Source organism: Sphaerodactylus townsendi, linkage group LG02, assembly GCF_021028975.2.
Source record: "Sphaerodactylus townsendi isolate TG3544 linkage group LG02, MPM_Stown_v2.3, whole genome shotgun sequence".
NCBI lineage: Eukaryota > Metazoa > Chordata > Lepidosauria > Squamata > Sphaerodactylidae > Sphaerodactylus > Sphaerodactylus townsendi.
This window is the reverse complement of record NC_059426.1, coordinates 128,215,253-128,235,410: the sequence shown is the minus strand read 5'-3', so window position 1 is coordinate 128,235,410 and position 20,158 is coordinate 128,215,253. Positions and strand designations below refer to the sequence as shown.

The 20,158-nt window shown below is 41.4% G+C and overlaps 2 protein-coding genes across 3 annotated transcripts in view; one reads left to right on the top strand and one right to left on the bottom strand.

Moving 5' to 3' along the window:
- Positions 1 to 20,158, bottom strand: part of AVEN (apoptosis and caspase activation inhibitor) — a 169,705-nt gene that overhangs the window by 77,723 nt on the left and 71,824 nt on the right. The gene's annotated exons all lie outside the window — the stretch shown is intronic.
- CHRM5 (cholinergic receptor muscarinic 5) overlaps positions 3,158 to 20,158 on the top strand; it is a 106,664-nt gene continuing 89,663 nt past the window's right edge. For both annotated transcript variants that reach the window (XR_007243503.1, XM_048484280.1), the window contains exon 1: positions 3,158 to 3,799. The gene's annotated coding sequence lies outside the window, so the exon portion shown is untranslated. The remainder of the gene's footprint in view (positions 3,800 to 20,158) is intronic.

The window sequence follows — 20,158 nt, the reverse complement described above, 5'->3', positions numbered from 1 at the left end:
CAAAGGGCTGCATAGGGCATGAAATGGCCCTAGAAGTCCACTTATCTTATGAAAAAAATTGGGATTGAAGGGAATTAAAGGAGTGGTTAATAGCTTCTGAATCCAAATCTGGGACTCCGTAAAGCAATCTTTAGGCATCTCTGGCATTGAAAAATTTATGGGCAGTAGGGATGAAGGAAATTGCCGCAAGCCAGAAGAAACGTAGTACTGCTGACATTATTAGATGCAGTAGTATGAGAGTCGCCTTCCCATGGGTTGCCCATGCTAGCATAGGAGAAATGAAAGGCTACAGTACCCTATGGCACTTACCCTAATTCCATATCTAATTTGGGTCGTTATTCTATTGCCCATGTGAGTTTCTTAAAGCGCCTTAGAGAAGCCCAAAACCTTGGTTTTTTTCTAACAATTGTCAGTCTGTTGGATTCTCCTACAGTAACCCACATTGTAGAACCCCTGTTAAGCGTCTGAGGCCAACTCTGGATCGAGAGAGGACAGCATCATCTGCATAGAGCAGAATTGATACATGGGATGTACCCATTTTTTGGAAACGGTTGTTTACTGCTGAGAGAGCAGAGGGGAGGTCACTTAAAAGAAAGATTGAAAATAGTGGGGGCCAGGACGCAGCCCTGTTTGACCCCTTTGGAAATTGAAATATATGAAACAGCAGATAGAGGCTGAGGTTCAAGTCACACTGTCCAGGGGCGTAACGAGGCAGCCCTGGGCAAACTGTAGCCCTGGGCAAAACCTGAGTTGGATGCCCCCCCATGGGCGACCACTCCACCACAACCAATTTTTTTTTGGCACCGGGACATTGATGCCTTTAGGGAGTGCATTTTTAGACATATCAGCACCACAATTTCAGCATATCATCAGGAGAATGCCCTGTTGATACCCCCCAGGTTTGGTGCAGTTTGGTTCAGGGGGGTCAAAGTTCTATGGAACCCTCAAACCTGTAGCCCCATCTCTCTATTAGCTTCTATTGGAAACAATGGGGAGTTAGGGGCATCTCCCTTTGGGAGTCCATATAACTTTGGACCTCCTAAACCAAAACCTCACCAAACTCTGTAGGTATAGAAGGACACCTCTGGATGACAAGGTTGGAAATTCTTTTTATGTCAGCGAATTAAAAAAACTGCGCCCCCTGCAGGCCAAAAAAAATGGGAAATCGTTAATTGTGCAATTCCTAAAAACTTAACCCAGCATTTTGATGCCCCCCCACAAGGTGATGCCTCAAGTAGCTGCCCACCTTGCCCAGTCGGCTAGTTTACTTAGTGGTACATTCCTAAATTCTACTAAACATTTAGCGAATACAGAAACTGGGTTAGTTCAGAATTATTCTATTTTCATATTTTATATTTCATATTTTATTTAAGATTTCCCTGAAATTTTCACTGAAAACATGTGAGTGGTCCAAGGTCACCCAGCAAGTTTCCATGGCAGAGTGAGGATTTGAACCTGGGTATTCCAGATCCTAGTCCACTATAATACACTGGCTCTTGTACTCTGCATGACTGTATTATAATAATAATAGCAACCCCAGCTTTGCTGAACCTGGCACCTCCTTGGGCTTGTGGAATCATGAAGCCATCAATGAAAGAATAAAATAATAAATTGGGTGAAGAATGAGGGATAGTTTGGATTTAGGATCCCACCTTTCCCTCCTGTGGCTGAGACTCACAAAAAAGTTTTAAGGTAAACTCCTATCCCTTCCTCTCCCCACAACAGACACCTTGTGAGGTAGGGCTGAGAGAGTTCTGAAGAACTGTGAGTAGCCCAAGGTCACCCAGTAGGAATGCAGAAGTGCTGAGCCAGCATCCTGGTTCACCCAGATAAGCCCCTGGCAAACAAGTATAGGAGTAGTGAACCAAACCCAAGCCCTCCCAAGATTAGAACTTGACCTGCTCTTAACCACAACACCATGCTGGCTCTCCTCAAGCTGTTACCAATGAAGTAGGTTGAGGGGGATCAGATGCATGAGTTACTACCACATTACTACCTATTAACTCTATTGCCTATTCTGAATCAAAGAATTCTATCTCTTAGGCTACTGTTCTTAAAATATCTTGGATGTTCAAAGAACAAGGTTACATTACACAGCCACCGTTAACTACATGGAAGAACCAAGCAAGAAGAAGGATGATAAACTGGATAGTGAACAGAAGTAGGAAGATTGGAATAAAATTATGATGAATTGCTTAAAATACCAGGCTATAGTCATATCCCCAGTATTGATTTTGTTGTTTTCTCACATCTCTTCCTGTTGAATGATCTTTTTTCTATCTGTTTTTTTCCAGGTAAAATGTCATGCCTTCGCTACCATTCCCAATGTGCAAGGGAAAAGATTAATGAAATGAAAGTACGATTGATAATATTGTCTAATCTTTAAAATTCACCATTTTCAGAAGAAAATAAAACTAGTAATATTTCATATTATGCAATATTATACAATATTTTAATATAACCAAACAGTGACAACGTTGTTGTTACATTTATATTTGTTCCTTCCTTCTGCATAACAGGAATGGACCATTTATCCACAGGTAATAGAACAAGAATGGTCATCTAAAATTAAAACCAACAAGGAGTCATAAGCCAGAAATCTTATTTTAATGAGGTCTGAAATGCCTTCTTTCACACTAGTGACCTTTCAGGATGTAATCCTAAACATAACTTGCAGTAAGTTCAATTTAAATTAGTTGAATTTACTTCCAAATAAACATGGTTCAGATGGAGCTGTTAAGGTCATTTTTTAAGAATATAAGATTTTTATTTGCAGTAGATATTCTAAGAAAAGTGATTATTCCAATAAAAAACCTAAATTAACACAGTGTTTTGGTGACTATTGATTTCTGAAGGCACTAACCACAAAAAAGATCTAATCTGAGGAAAAAAGCCCACAACCTCCCTTAAATTTTTTGTCCATTCAGCTTATAATAGAAGGTTTTCTGGGGTGACAAGACATTCCAGACAAGAACAACTATCAAACCTTGCATCATTTCAGTTTTCTTCCAAGAGATACTGCTGTCCATCAGAAGGAATAATTAGTGGATTATGTATGAAAAACGTCATCCTATCAGTTCAGAGCCTGACTTGAACAGCTCATATAAAGCAACTCATTGATGCCATGCGTACTGCCTGTCTTGAGATATGACACAACACTACACCCTTTGGGAGTTTCTCCCCTGTTCGTAAACAGCATTTCACATCTGTGTTTGACAGACGCGGAGAACAGCAGACTGTTCCACAATCATTACTAAAAGGAGGCTATGTAGGTGAAAAGTTAAGGCAGAACCTGCGACTCCAGTTATCCTGACCTTCTTGCTTTTCAATGCAACATACAGCCTCGACATACAGGGTTTCTGGAACAGAAAGAAGTTTTCAGTATTGGAATTTATGTAAAAAAAAAAAAAACCAAAAGGGATTTACTGAGAATGGAAGCTAGTTAATATTTGATAAATGCAGAACATTTGAATTAACTCAAATTGATGCATTGGTCTCTATTGTCTGAAGAAGCAAAGTTCACTGCTCTTTTTCAAAAATAACCTCATAAGAGACAAATAATTTAAAGTACCATTTGGAGAGCCACATCAACGATCTGGAATAACTGGGGGCAAACTGGAAGCAAGCATCAACAAATGAAGCAGCAGCAGCAGCAAACGAGCCACAGTACAGAAAAAGAAATCACAAAGCAAGCATGCAGAATGTATTTCTAATACAGAAAGCTTCCTACCTGGGGACTGTGTCTCCGTATTTGAAGGCACAGCATCCAGAAATGGTCTTCAGATCTATCATCTGTTAGGTAAGTTTTCATTTTAAATAACATAATTTTAGCTTAGCTCATAAGAATAGTATATCTCTCATTTTGTGGCTACAATGCCAGTGAATTTCAGTTGTATCTTCATTCACACTGAGAATGATTTTCAAACCTTGAAAATAAATATTCCTGCTCCATTTCCGGCACTGTACAAATAATTGATTATGTCTTTTTTAACAATTACCTTATTAAACTCTTCGCAGCAGGCTTCTACTAGAACTATTTTGCAAAAATTTAAATTGTTCAATTACTGTTCGTTTAAACTGTTCGTTTAAACTGTTACACACATAAATAAAGCCCACATATATAGAGCTACACCTCATTTAGTGTTTGTAAAGTAATATTTACTGTGATGCAGTGTCCACTACAAGCTGTTAAAGCAAAGAATTTAATATAATGACAGCCTCACATTTAAAAGCACATTTTATTAAAGTAAAACCCATGCTTAAAATACACTAGCTAAAGCAACCAAAAGTGTCAATTATTGGTTGGCTGTGAAACTATAGTAACTGAAGTAAAACCACAGTGTTTAAACAATGAAGGCTTAATGCACACTTTCAATGTAAGTTGAAGATCAGAGTTCACCTGTATTATAAATTACATTTGAAGATATACATTTTTCTGCAAGATTACTGGTAAAGTGGTTTGAGGCACAACAAAATAAACAGCGCATATAAATTCATAGTTCAAATACAATATGTAGCAAGACTTGAACAAGATCAATTAGTCCAAAAACTAGAACTGATAGACTACTGAATACCTTGTTAAAAGATTTTTGGGACTGGCTGGAAAAAACAATACCACTCAGTTCAGTAAAACATTTAGCCACCATTTAATATTTTATTATATTGAGCATCTGTCTCTTCTTTTTCTCCCTCATATGTTTCCTCACAACATTTCTGCGGAAGTCTGATCTCCATGTTCTTATATTTCTTAACTGTTTTTGTCTTCTCTCATACCAAATATATACACACAAAGATTATGGAATTTTTAGTAGTTCCTGAAGCAAAACTTAAAGAGCGAACATTGAGGAATCATGCCCAATTGATTAAAAAAACAGCCCTTGTACAATTAGGAGTGGGAATCCTACTAGAATGCTGAGCCTGTATCATTCTAAATCCACATCTCCTTCTATTCTAGTTAGTACTTCATCTATAGATGTAAAACCCTTGTAGACAACCACTGATGATGATGCTATAAGCAGGAAAAGGAAGAATCAGAATCTCCAGAGATTTGCAAAGATTTGAATTATCCAGAGATTTCAAGTTACTTTTGCCCACCTCTTCAGCATCACTCAGCAGGCATAGTTCGCATTCATAAGGGCTAGCAACATGCCTTTCTCTTTTCCATTGCTGTTTCAAACTTTGAGCCAGCAGTGAAAATGGATGTGTACTCTTCCGATTTTAGCTGAAATTGTAAATACAACTTGCTAGGTTACATGTGAAGATTTCAGGGTAGAGACATGGGAAAAAAACAGCACAGTACATTGGCTCAACAACATTCATTCCGGCAACCATAAGGGTTACAAAGGGTTAAATGTATGTATAAACAAAGATGCTTGTCTTTTCCAACAGATTTCTATTTGGCATGAGTGAAAAAGCTATTTGCCAGGGGACAATATCAAATATTAAAACACTAAAGTGTTAAGAAGACTGATGACTCAGCAACTAAGTTTACTTTGTATAACATGAACAAGTTTGGTGGAAAAACACAACCTACAGATTAAAAATTGTATCACCTATTCTATTTGGAGCTTCTGTGCTCCAAACAAAAAGATCAAATATAAATACTAATTTGTTAACTCATGTAAACTATTAATGCCATAAAGATCACGGAATGGCAGGTTTCTTTTTAATTACATGGCATTATTCCTTCAGTCTGAATTAAAATATTCACACTGCTAAAGGTTATCACACTTTCAGACCCATAAATAAAATATGCATGATCATCCAAGAGGGCTTCTCAAAGGTACAGTTTAACACAGCATAGACTCAATACACACTTTATGTCAAATGCAATGAAATAGCAGGGGGAAGGAGACATATAAGGGAGTGAAGAATAGGGGTCACAAAACACACAATTGGGTATAGAGAGCACATTAAAAATAGATAAATTTTAATGGGTGTTTTAAAAGCAGTACAAATGACAGTGTGAAAATTCAGCTTCTACTTGTCACCCACTCCCAAGTGTCTTTTTGGTAGCCCGTGTGGGTCAGCTTTTCTTTAAAAAGTCAATTTCAGTTTTAACACCAATCTCTAAGAAAATCACAGTGTGCAGTGCTATCATCATAGAACAAACAAACAATGTGATTTAAATAGCTAATTTTCAAAGTAATACTATTTCTGGGAGTAAGAGATATTCTTTTTAACAAAATGACTGTGTACATCATCTACACTGAAAGCGATTCAAGAGAGTCTTTGCTGTCAAAAGGTAAGCATCTAATAAGCAACATATTTCATAGGCTAATTACCCTGTTTCCCCGAATATAAGACATCGCCTGAAAATAAGATGTAGTAGAGGTTTTGCTGAAGTGCGAAATATAAGGTATCCCCCAAAAGTAAGAAGTAGCAAAGTTTTTGTTTGGAAGCATGCCCGACAAACAGAACACAGAAAAATAAGACATCCCCTGAAAATAAGACATAGTGCATCTTTGGGAGCACAAATTAATATAAGACACTGTCTTTTTTTCGGGGAAACACGGTATCACAAAGCAAGATTTCCTGGAATACAAAATAGTTCCAATAATTAGCTCAAGGTTATAAATTCAGCAACTGACAGAATCAGTAATTGAGTACTGAAGTTTTGACTATCAGTTCTTCATTCTGAAAATGCGAAGGAGGAATGTGCATTTGTTTAAAAGGCTAAATTTGTTAAGTGCATTGCACAATGTACCTTAAAATGGTGAGCAAACAGAGAACCCCCAGTTGTTCATATTATTTGGCTGCATTGCTGCATCTGTTACTTCCTCTTGCCAGGAGGTGGCAGCACCATACAAAGCTGCTGCCAGGGCAACCAGGTACCTGGGCTGCCTCCTCCTGCCAGGAGGCTGTAATGGAGACACCAGTGCTGCTATTACTGGAGTGGGATGATTTGCAGCACTTAGGAAATACCACCTGCCAAATAGCCCAGTTGCCCAGCCAGCTTCTCCTGTCCATCAATTATATTCTTATCCCACTTTTCTCTAAGGAGGTTAGGGTAATGACACATGGTTCTCCCCACTTCTATTTGTCCCTCATAGCAACAGTGTTAGACTAGGGCATGGCAGAAGGATCTGGCATGCAGAGTCCAAGAGAAGTTCTCACAACTCTACAAAACTATCACAGCTTCAATGCTCAGCCACCTACTAACTCCCCCTGCCAGGCTTTGGACTCTTTATACCAGCAAGCCCTCAGCTGCTGCATGTAAGTATTTGCTTGCTGCATGACTAAAGGCACCCTGACAGGATAAGGAGGCATCAGGGCTGCTGTTGCAGCGGCACTTGGCTACTCAAATTACTCCAGGACCTCTGACTTCTCTGGGGAGCTTGCATCAGCATACTATAAGGTGGAGCATCTGCCGGGACTCAGGGCTTCTGGTATAGCCCACTGCCACTAACCTCCATCCTTCCTCTTTCCTTTCCCTTCTCTCTCCTATTTCCTCTGCCTTGCATGCAAAAGCGAATCGGGGGGGGGGGGGCTCTATTCCCACGCATCGCTCACCCAGAACACATGGGGGGGCACATTTGGCCACCCTCCCTTTCCCTGCAGGCCAGAAATGTTGCCGCTACCTGCGTCGGCACCACTCTGACAGGTGGGAAGGTGGAAAAGTAAGCTGAATTTTAAAGGCACCTGCCTGTCCAAACGGTGCTGTTGCAGGTAGCAGCAGCATTCCTGGCCTGTTGGGGAAGGAGGGGGTGAATGGCCAAATATGCCCCCCATGTGTTCCAGGCAAGTGGCGCCTGAGAAGAGAGCCCCCTCCCACCCCCAAGATTCAACAAACATTTCTTCAAGTTGAGTGTGCCAAGGCCAGCAAGACATTGGGGATAAGGACAAGACCTGGGATGGCACGCTCCTTCCCTGGCCTTGTGTCTGTCCCCAGTGTCTTGCCCCCAGTGTCTTGTTGGCCTCAGCACACTTGGCTTGAAGAAAAGTTTCGTAAATTTTAAAGGAATTGTGCCTTTAAAATCCAGCTTACTTTCCTCTGTCTGAATGGCACCAAGGAGCACACCCTCCCTGTCCTTGTTCCTGCCCCCAGTGTCTTGCTGGCTTCCTCTGGACATGGCCCACCCATCCTGGGGAGAAGGGGAGGGAGGTAGAGGCCCACCCACCATAGGAGTATGGGGAGGGAGGGGGGTCATCATCTGGCCATGGCCCACCCATCCTGGGGAGAAGGGGGAAGAAAGAGGGAGGGGTTAAGGAAGGGCCCAGCATCTGGTCATGGCACACCCACCCTAGAGGGAAGGGGAGGGAGGGGGAGGGAGGGATCAGACAATTGCCCTCCACACACACAACACACGATGGGTGGACCCTTACCAGATGCCAGATCCCCTCTCTCCCCAGCCTCAGCTTGAAGAAAAGTTTGCTGAATTTTAAAGGCACCAAAAGGGTTCTTATTGCAGGGAGGTAGCAGGGAAGAGTTCGGCTGGAGGCTGGGCACAGCTGGGGAGCACAGCAGTTTTTTATAGCTATGCACCTGCCTCGATGCCCTTCCCCATCCCACTCGCAAGTGCTCCACTTCCGGGGCTGGCCAGCACCATCACCGAAGACTTGGGTGATGCAAGTGGTACTCCTGATGGCCATAGCAGCAACACTCCCAGCTGCACACACCACTCAGTGCTGCTTATAAAAGGGTGTGCAGTGGTGGGTTCCAAATAATTTAACAACCAGTTCCGGTGGTGGGATTCAAATAATTTAACCACTGGTTGTTTACAACTGGTTCTTAACAACTGGTTCTTCCGAAATTATGCGAACCTGTTAAATCCCACCACTGCTTGTGAGTATGGGCAGGAAGAGAGATGTAAGCAGGCATTCTGGTGGTACAGAGAGGAGGGGATCAGAAGCCCTGGGTACCTCTGAGCACCTAGAACTGGCCTTCAGGGGGGCCATGGTTCAGTGATAAAGAATCTGCTTTGCACTTGCAGAAGGTCTCAGCTTTACTCCCTGGCATCTCCAGGTTAAACAGGATCAGGAAGTAAGTGATGTAAAAGACCTTGAGAGTTTCGAAGAATGACAATAATACTGGATTTCCATAAAAAAAGACCACCAACATCTCGACTCCAAAGCAGTATGGAGGACCTCAGTATATTGGTTGTGTATGTGTTCGTCTCCTGTGAGGAGGCGGCAGCAGGAGCTGGCAAAGTCCTTTTCCACTGAAACCAATGAAACAGAAATAATGAAAATGAATCAGTGTAAAAACAATATAATGAAAATGAATGAAGCTCTTTTTTTAAATCCTTGCACATCTCTACAAAGGAGTCCACATTCATGACTTCTAATCAGAAATAAGGAGATTTATTTTCCTGATTTCTGCAACGCTTTGGTCTTTTATTCTTTTTGAAGCACTACAATTGTGGTACAGCCATTCTACAGTATTATCATTTGTGTTGCAAGATGTTGGTATATTAACTGCTATAGCAAAACCGCACAAAGGGTTTGTCACTATATACAAATTGAAAATAAATTTATCCATTATATTCAACACCACTGTTCAATTTTCTTAACATGCACAGTGCTCGTGTCTGTAGTGATGCCAAAGCATGCTTCAAAACTGAAAATACTGGAGGGATGTGTGAAGGAGGGCATGGGCAAAGTTTAGAAAACAGAATGAGGATAGTAAAGAGAAGCAGGTAGAACATTGGAACCAAACGGAAAGGGCTGAAAGGGAACAGTGGTCTTAGCAAAGCTAAATCTAGAGGAATAGTATCCTAGAATTAAATTCTTCCACACTACCTGCCTTACTGACAGACTATGATTGCTTGGTTCCAGAATCTCCTCAATACGGAAGGACTTAAAGCAAAAGGATTGTGAAGGACCTTTCCTCAAGAAGAAAACTTTTTTCCCCAAAAGGGAAGGTCTAATAATGTAGTCAAAGTGAACTCCCAAATTACAGGCAGCAAGGTAGTTGCTTGCTGTGTGCACACTGAAACAGAAGACAACTAGTAAACTAAGGAGTGGGCGGTTACTAGTACTTAGTACACAAAGGAGTGGGAATCCTTTCTTCAAAGGAGTGGGAATCATTTCTTCAAGATAAGGATATAGTGCCAGACAAAGACATATAGTTGGATTTAAAGTCCCTCAAACAAAGCTCACAGGATAGAACTGTCCTTCCAAATACTTGAAGGTGGGGTCCGCAGTATGACAGGAGAATTGGAAAGTTGTCCCTCTCCTTTGTCAGTGTAGGTGCCATTCTATTATCAGTGCTTTTCCATTGGTACCCCACCACCATCTTTGTATCGAAGCCATAGTATTTTCCCTCCAGAAAAGGATCCGCTATTCTGACTGCAGCTATGTCTAACTAGCAGCCAACTAAAACAACGGTCACTTTAGCCCAGTGGTTCTCAACCTTCCTAATGCCACGACCCTTTAATACAGTTCTTCATGTTGTGGTGACCCCCAACCATAAAATTGGTATATATAAAATATAAAAAGACCATTTTCCAATGGTCTTAGGCGACCTCTGTGAAAGGGTTGTTCGACCCCCAAAGGGGTCCCAACCCACAGGTTGAGAACCACTGCCTTTTCCTCAGTGTGGCTACAGATCCAACAGATATCTAACTCTTTCTCACAGATTAGGCCAACTAAACCTGATTACTTGGGGAGGAATTACCCATCGGATGGGCCTCCTTAAGAGAAATTACATAAGGGCTGATTTTGCACAGTAAAAATGCCCCGTGCTATATCTGGGAGTGCAGCTGCCGTGGCAATCTTTACCCTGCTGTTGATTTTGCACTGCTCCCCAGTTCTCCTCCACTTGCACAAAAAGGTCATTGGCAATGTCTTCTACACATGCATGGACAACCTCCGTTCCCATGTTCTGATTGGTTGAATCTCCCCCCACCCCCCACTCACTTTCACCAATTTAGTTTTAAATGACTCCGCACAAAACAGGCGCTGGGAATCAGCACCCTCCCCCCCCCCCCGGTCTAAAATCCCTGCATGTGCGAGGGAATCACAATACTCCAACACCTCCCCCCCCCCGGTCTGAACTAATTGCCGCCCTCCCATTCGCAGCGCCTTCACATGCCGCTTTTTTGCAAGGTTTCTCAAGGTTTTTGCAAGGTTGTGCAAGGTTTCTCCCTCTGTGTTTTTTATTCCACTGCAAGGGGGGAAGGCGCCCGTTTATTGGAGAGGCAGGCCAGAGTGGCAAGGCAGGAAAAATGGCCTTATTTTGCTGCTGAGGAGTTTTCACAGCAGCAGAAGACACCAGAGCAACAGAAGGGTATTCAAAAAGGTCCTCAACCTTTGTGGTTCTGGAAAGTCTTGTAGCAAAGCCACTGCTGTGGGGCGGCTCCAGGGCAACAGCGTGGCAGATGCGCTGCAGCACCGGGAGCTGTGCAAAACTCCCCATTACGCCAGGGCATTCCCCATGCCAACCACAGGGCATTTTAAGCATGCAAAATCAGCCATAGTGACTGAAATTCTATCTTCTATTATTTATTACAGCCAGGGCTTGAATGCTAGGAGATTGTTCCCCTCAGACTTCTCTCTGGCCACTGAAAGGCTTGCCTCTGCTGTAATGCTCACTTTTTCTACCACTGATACTTGTGTTTCTATGAGATTAGTGTTCTTCAAGGCACCCCATACACACAAAGCACTAGTGCTAAAGGGACCAAGCACTACAATAGAGGAAATCCTCTGCAGCAGTGGGAGAGAAGTGCAAGGGGAACAAGGTCATAGGATCCAAGCCCAGATTATGCATAAATTAGATAATGAAGAACTTCCCCACCCAGCCCAATAAAATTTGTGTTTATTTCAAATCCTGCCTGAAAAGAATGGCAGGGATTTAAGTCAGAGGTCAATTACTACAAACTAAATGGAAAAATAAGTTCTGTTCTTTTAAAAAGACAATGCTGCAAATTTGAATTAAAATGTAAGTACATGTAATCAAAAGATGTTTCATTTTAAATTGTCATTAAAATTTCACACAGAACTTATGTTTGCATTAAAATCAGTAAATACATCTGCTGATATTATTCAATAGAACTGCAAATTACACTTGTATTAAACAATTTGAAGATTAAAAACTTGTTGCGAAAATGTCATGCCAGTCTGTCAAGAGAAAACAAGTACAGAAAAACAAATTAGTTTCTTAAACAGGAGCTTTCACTTCATTAGGACTTTAACAACCAATATACCATTTCTACCTGTTCTATAACCACAATGTCTGTTTACCAAACCCAGAGTCAGCCTCACACCAGAACTCTGAGTATAACCCACATTCAATTAGTTGATACCATTTATGCAAGCATTTGTAGTTGTACCTTTACAGGAGGATTCACCTTTCTATCTATGGATTGATTCTTACCATGATTAGATAAATACTGTTAACAAACCCAAGCTTATTTTGAATTTTCACAGCTTCCCAAATCTGTGTACCAACCATCTACATTTACAAAGAGCTACACCTAAGTACAAAATATGCATACCTGACACTTATTAACTAGATGAGCAACCCAATCCATGTGTATGTGCGCATGCATGCACATACACATGCACAATCTCTTTCTGGAGCCAGAGAAGCCCTGCACCAGTGTGGGTGTCCATCCTGCCAGCACAAGGGGCAAGTGCACTGTCAGGGAGGCTATTTACCCTGGCAGGCACCACGCAACTCCGCAGCACCACACCTGGAAGCTGCCATTCCTGTCTAGGCCTGCCAGCACAGTACACTGCACTGGCCTCCACTGCCTGCCAAGCCCCCATGTGCTGGTGGGGCTGGCTTGGAGAGATGCCACATTTTTCATGGTGTATCTCCATTATCCCTAATGGGGGATTCTTAGCCACCGGTAGGTTTTTTTCCCATTTATTTGAGCTCCTCATGCTGGGGGAAGCCCTTCGGGGCAGATGGGATGGTTCCATCCCTGTCTGCCATCCCCATCTGGATTGGGTTGTAATTAGCAAGTTGTGGAAGAAGTAACCTGTTTCCACATCAGTTCAGGCTTATTTTACTGGCAATCAGTGTGGTCTTTACCATTTTCATCTGCATTAAACTACAAGGCTACATTATACCAGCCATCAAAACATGATGTGTGTGTGTGTTTGAAATCACCCTGTTCCTTATCACAACTGTACAGAAATGTTTTCACCCTAATACACAGATTGATAGCATCAGCCATGATTTTTGAAAGCATGTCTTATTTGTTTATCCAATATTATCCATTCTGCAAGCTATACTGATCCAAAAAGAGCTAATGAAATTAATATTTTTGCTGCCACCAACAGTTGCCAGAGGTTGACTGATTTGAATGAATGATACATTTCTAGAGATATGGAACTGCTGCTGTGCTCCTATAGAGTAGCATAGTCATTTTTATTCTTGCTTTGGAATCAGAAATTCTTAGCACTAAACAAATAAATTGTGTGCTGCGTTCTTAGGCACATTTGTATTTTAACCTCTTTCCCCTGCTGAGAGTCAGGAAAGGGCCTCAAGACAAAAAAATCCCTCAGGGCATATCCTCAACACCCAGACACAAAACAACCCAAATAACAGCTCCAAAAGTTCCTAGAAGACACATCTGCCCTTGACCCATTTCAGTTTGGTGTGAGGCCTGACTGCGGAGCAGAGACTGTAATGGATTCACTAGTGTACAATCTTTGCTTAAAAGCAGTGGTGGGATCCAAAAATTTTAATAACAGGTTCTGATGGCGGTGGGATTCAAACAGTGGTGCCGCCACACACACAAACCTCCAGTCCCTATTGGGCAGGGAGGTTGCTTTAGTAACCCCTTCTCGGCACTCAGAAAAAATTAGTAACCACTTCTAGAGAAGTGGTGAGAACTGGTTGGATCCCACCTCTGTTTAAAAGGTATACAGAGGACAGTTGCCCCTCCTGATATCCCTGCTCTATAACCAACCTTTGATACAGTTGATCACTCCATCCTTGCTACAGAATTGATATTAAAGGAGTAGCAATTCAGTCTCTTGTGTTGAATTAGAAACAAAGTTTACATCGGAGTAAACTGAGAGAGTTCAATTTTGTCACCCACAATCTTCGATATTCATATGAAGCTGATGAATAAAATTGTCTGGAGCTTTGGGGTGTGATGTCATCAATATGCAGCTGACACCCAGCTCTACGTCTCATTATCTAAGCCTCCACACAAGATCACACTGTGCTGGGGAAGCAAGGAGAGGAGGGGGCATCCTGCATGCTGGGCTAACTCAGCTCAACACCCAAGATCGTGCTGCTTCCCAGAACAAGGCAGGCACTAGGACCCCTGCAGAGCATTAACTAAAAATAAGGTCCAGGAAGAAGTGGCAGATTAATTCACAAATCTCCTGAGATCTTTTAGTGGGAAAGGGCATAGTACGGTTTAGTCATTTTCAATAATGGCTCTCATCTTGCAAAACAGTATATCTGAGGAAGAGAAAGGGGGCACTACATTTCGGGGGGGGGGGGTTACAGACCTTTTAGCCTGCCTTTCTGCCCTCACAAGGGCCACTAGGGTAACTAACAAATTCGCATTTAAAAACCATTGAAACCAACCAAAAATAACAAAATATCATTAGAATAATTAAAACCAGACCTAAAATACTTACAAAGACATAAAAACAATTATTAAAACATTGGAAAGGAAGGATAGATCAGTGGGAGAATGCTGGAGGAAAATGGCAATAGGACAGACCAGTCTCCCTGTGGAGAAAATTGCAAAGTTTTGGTGCTATGATCCAAAAAGGCCTCAGAAAATTACCATAGTCTCTGGGTAGCTTTGTATGGCAGTCCTTCAGGTATGCTCATCCCAAGTTTAAAGGTCAACACCAGCAACTTGAATTGTATCTAGAAACAAATTAGAAGCCAGTGCAGACAGACCTACTCCAGTCAACATCTTGGCAGCAGCATTCTGTGCTATCTGAAGATTCCAAATACTTCTCAGTCCTCTATACAGGACACTGTTTTCAAAAGGTGTTGCAAGGCTATTTTATTTGTCAGGACTTGACACTGCAGGTGTTTTCTTGAAGAAGGGATTAGTGGGTTTTACTGTATTGTGAATGGTTTTAATTTGGGATTTTAAGCCTCCTTGAGCCACAAGAAAAAAAACAGAGTATAACTATTTTAATTAATTAATCACATGAAAAAGATATCACATGACTTGCATGGGTCCATGGTCCTCCAGAGTGACCAGAATCCTGAGAATTTCATCCTCCTGTCTCCCACTCAGCAGTGCTGTTTGCCCACTGTTGCTATTTCTATTTTAGTTTTTTTTGTTTGAGTTTCTTCATGTCTATCCCTGAATACCCCTCCCATCTGCAGTTCCTATCTCTTAGAATAGTAGACTGTTTTTTACAGCCAATAAATGGGGGGGGGGGGGTGTTTCCAAGCCAAACCAAACTCAAGGCCAGATACCGGAGTACAAAAGAAAGATGGTAACAAAAACGAATAAAATTATTTGTCTATGAGGAGGACAACAGAAAGAAATATGCACATTCTATGTTATTTTGAACAACAACAAAAATTAAAGAATCCTATATAGTGAAAAAGGACTGCAGGAAAAAGGTAGTCTTGGGCTCACACAGTGAACTATGTGATTAACAGCTGCTTAACAAGTTACTAACTCCCTGCTAAAATGCACATGCAGAGGGTTTCAAATCCCCACCTGGCTGTGGAAGCTCACAGGGTGATTTTGAACTATTTACATACCGGTACTTTGTGTTGGTAATCTCTCTGGTAAGAGTTACCTTTGCATTTTAAGAAAAGCACATGGAGTGTCCCCAGGCATGCGTGTGTGCACTGGCACAAAGAAAACTCGGAGTCATTTTGTGGTTTCTAACTAATAAGAGGAGTCTTTATTAGTGAACTCCATTCTGGATAGAAAAGTGGAGAGATAGGTTCTCTATTCTAATCTATCTGATGGTGGATGCAGTCTGCATCTCTCTGCAGCATACAGAATTTCAGACTGGGACCTCAAATCCCCATTCTGTTGTGAAAGCCACCTGCCAGTGACACATTCTCAGCCTAACTTATCTCATAGGGTTGTTGTAAGGATAAAATGGAGGGAAGAATGATGCAGGCTGCACTGAGTCCTGATAATGCAGAAAGGCAGAATATAAATGAAGTAATCAAATAAGATTGGGGACAGATAAAAGGCAAATTGGTGGGTGGGTATGAAGAAGAGAAGAAAGTAGGGAAAGGTATGACAGTTGCTAGGAAAAGAGAAAGAGAAAAATATATGGGGAGGGGATGCAAAAAAAAGTGAAGTGCCCTCCACAAGTCTTTGCAGGTCCCCCCCCCCAAGTGCAAATGAACCCAGCACTGTTGGCACTGCAAAACTAGACCATAGTTTTCCTAGGGAAGGTTGCCTGGGGAGGGAAGGAAAAAAAGCAGAAGGGGGGCAGATAAAGGTAGGTTGGCTGTTGAGGGGAAAGGAGAGAAGGAAGCAAGAAAATAGGAGAATGTATGGGGGGGGCTTTCAGGAAAGGGAAAAAGGATTTTGTGGGGGAAGGGGAAATGGGATGGCCCCCACTCATCCGTGTGTTTCCCCCTCTTGTATTCTATAATTTTAATAGTGTCCCTTACTTAACTGGATACTTATTGTTTCAAAGATCACATTTCCAAACTCTATGTTTTTCTATAAAACCTACTGCTTAAATGTTAAATTAGGGAACAGTATTCAAAAACTATTTAAATTCATAGCTCTTAGTATGGTCACAGTTTCTAAGCACTGTTCTTCCATCATATTGCATTTTGCTAAACTTGAGAGATAATTTACATTTGCTGCATATAACATTCTACAATCACAACTTCTGCAAGACAGTGAAGTGGTATTTTAGAAGTCTTGGAGTGAACTGTTTTGCAATGAAACAGTTCTAAATCTAGTAAAACAGCCTCTGTTATATTAAAAACATGAAAAACAATTGAGAGAACTTAAACATAAAGTTAAAACCATGGTGACATATGCCAATGAACATGTAGCAACATATATCAGTCAATGTAAGTAAAATTCTATACAAAATGCCAATGTTTTATTCAGAAGTTTTATTGAGACCACCAACACATGACAGAATCTTCCTGCTCAGTACCAGAGGCATGAAACCTGGTGTTTAAATGGAAAGTGAAGGTTTCATTACCATAACAGCAGCCAGTGATGTCCAATGCATCAAGGAGCACAAGGGAGGCTTTTCATTGGGTAGAGCTGTGTCAGTACTTTGATTTATGCCTTTTCTTGTTATAACAGCAGCAACAATTATGTAGTAAAGTAGTGAAATGACATCCTACATTCTTGCCACTACCATACTGCATATTTATGTTTGCTGGCCAGAGAGCAGAGAGCTAAGTGTTAAGGCAATCGATGTAATTATTTTCTAGGGCTAGAGGGCTCTAGATCTAGCAGCTACCACAGTTTCCAGTTAAGGAAACACAGTACTATACTACAGCAGTTGTATCTCCTCTAATTCTTCTCCCTGCTCATTTATTTTATTTAAAACATTTATATGCTGACTTTCCACTCAAGTGGAGTCCCCAAAGCTATGAATCAAGACATTAAAACATTAGTGCTTAACACTAAAAAGGAAGAGGTGACTATTGACTGCCACAGCACTACATTTTCTAGTCAGCTGCTCTCTAAAGAGAAAAGCAGAGGAGCATCTGGAAGGCCTGGGAGGCAGTACTTGAGAACACTTATTTGCAAAGCTTTCTAAGGTCCTAAATATACAAAACCAACCAACTTTCAGCATTCTGTCCTACCAGCCCTCATGGCATCAAACTGGTAGTCTGAAATGCCTACAGCCAACCAACATGGTGAGGTTTAGCAGAAAACCTATCCCTTACTAGACGCGACAAACAGCTTAAGCCATTCACAAAGAGTGTTCAAAGATTGCCAGAAGAGGTTAATACAGACTTTTCTATTATGATTCCCAGTGGTCTCTTTTCTGTGTTTTGCTTGACATTCTGGTCCTTGCTCAGTATGGTGGCTCATACCAGAAGCTTTAAGGTAAAAATATAATTTATGAGAATCTGTCAGGCTAAAATGCACAGATTATGCTTTGAAAGGTGAACGTTATCAAGTTATTTTTAGACCAGTTAATTTTAACCATCATATTGATGTCTAAATTTCTTGTGTCGATTGCTAGATTGTTCCCTCATCTGAAGTCTACGCTTCTCATAACTTTCACCTTCCTTTTTATGCCACTTTCAAGATAAAACAATGAACAGAAAAGGTGGTGTTCGAGAGTTTATAAAGCTGACGAGGAGGTTGGCAAAATGAAATAAATAGTGAGTGGGAAAAGAACAGATAATTAGTGTGGGGTCTGGTATGAATGAGGGGAGAACGTGGGTGGGAAAAGGATCAGGCAAAGTACACGGAAAGACAACGGAGAAGCCTTACAGAAAGCCATGGTTTAGTACTTATTCACAGTTCCCTTACTTTGACAACTATAGGTCAGAGCAAACTGTGCAGCACAATTTAAGAATCAACTCTGAACAGTCTGTCAGATTTATGCTGCTTTCAGCTGTACAAAGAACAAGTTCTGTTGCACAATGTCTATTACACTCTATAAATAATAATAAATTCCCTTCTTGTTGGTCAACACTGTTGTGCCATTTAACTTCAGCCCCAGAAAATATTACTAGCATACACGGAGGTGGGGGCACTCTAAAAACAGCAACATTATTATGGCTGTGGGCAAGCAGAGAGAAAATGTAGATCCTACCCCAAAGATTTAGTATATAATCCTGCACATGTCCACACGTGAAAATAACTTGATATATTGCTCATAATTTTCATACGTAGCAATTACACAATGTAGAATCAGACAGAACAGATTAAGAACATTAAACCAGCTGACCGACATTGGCTGCCCAGCGGTGCACTGATAGTTTCACCTTTTGAGCACCAAACATTCTCTGCATGGTAAGTAGAACTGCACAAGTTTCATTACTGTAACTCATAGCCTAGAGAAACATGTAATCTACAAAGGGCCATGCAGGAGATCCTGTTTTGTCTGGTGTTCTTGTCCTTCCATTGCTGTATTAACAGGAGGCAGCTGCTCCAGTTGCAACGGCACCAGCTGTGCCCTCCTATCAGTACTGAGGCCACAGGGCTCTCCTGCTGTGCTTATATAGAGATTTCAGAGGGCTACACTATGAGGCAATCAGTAGTCACTTTCCTATTTAATGTGAAAGGAAGTGTGTCTTATCCAATACTGATGGAAGAAAAGTGCCTGGAAAGGGATTTTTGAAAGTAGCAACTACAAAACAATTCTGTCAAGTTTACACTGTACAATGAACTTTTGAATATTACTCTGTGCTATCAGTGCTGTTCTGGACATCCCAGTTCTCTCTGTTAATCTGGCCGTCTCTGTTAATCTTACACTTGCAAGCATCTTTACAAGTTACATGTTATTTATGAAAAATATTACATGCCATCTCTCCAGAGACTTGCTAAAATTGGCTACCAATTTACAAAATCTAACTAAATTAACAGAATGGGTCAATAAAACTTCTCAGGAAAACTAAGCCCATGAGCAATAAAATTATCACAGCCTTTAAAAAAACCATTAAGCCCACAGATTTCTCCCCCCACCGCTGGTACAAGAACTGATAGTGGTCCAGCAGCATAAAACAATGTAAGATCAAGTCATACAAAAACAAAATAGGTAAGATACAGGCAATTCAAAGTCAGGCAAATATAATGTTTAGCTAATTAAAGAACTTTACAGTAGGGAGAAAGTAGGCCTCAAAAGAAAGGGCATTACCCCCAGAAGCTTCTCTTGCACTGCAACCTTCTCTAGGACTGGGTGGTTTTGTTATTGGTCAACAGCACCTCAGTTTTGTCTGGATGGAATTTCAATCTACTGGCTACGTCTCTCCTATTACCATCTCCTAAGTGTTTGTTCAGCACTTTTTCAAACCCACTAACTTCATACTGGTGAAATCTCACTCCACAGATGATCTCTCACATAGATGGTGAAGAGCACTGGCGACAGGCTAGACCCCTGTGGGTTCCCACCGCATAAATGCCACAGGGCTGAGCAGCAGTTTACTCAGAACCTCTTCAAAATCAATTGACCAGGTAGCAAAGGAGCCACAAAAGCTCCACTGGAACATAGACAGCTTCTCCAGGTGCATATCATGGTGAAGGATATCAAAACCTGCTACGAGGTCCAGATGAATCAGAAAAGATGTACTGTCCCTGTCAAACTCCTTGTAATGATC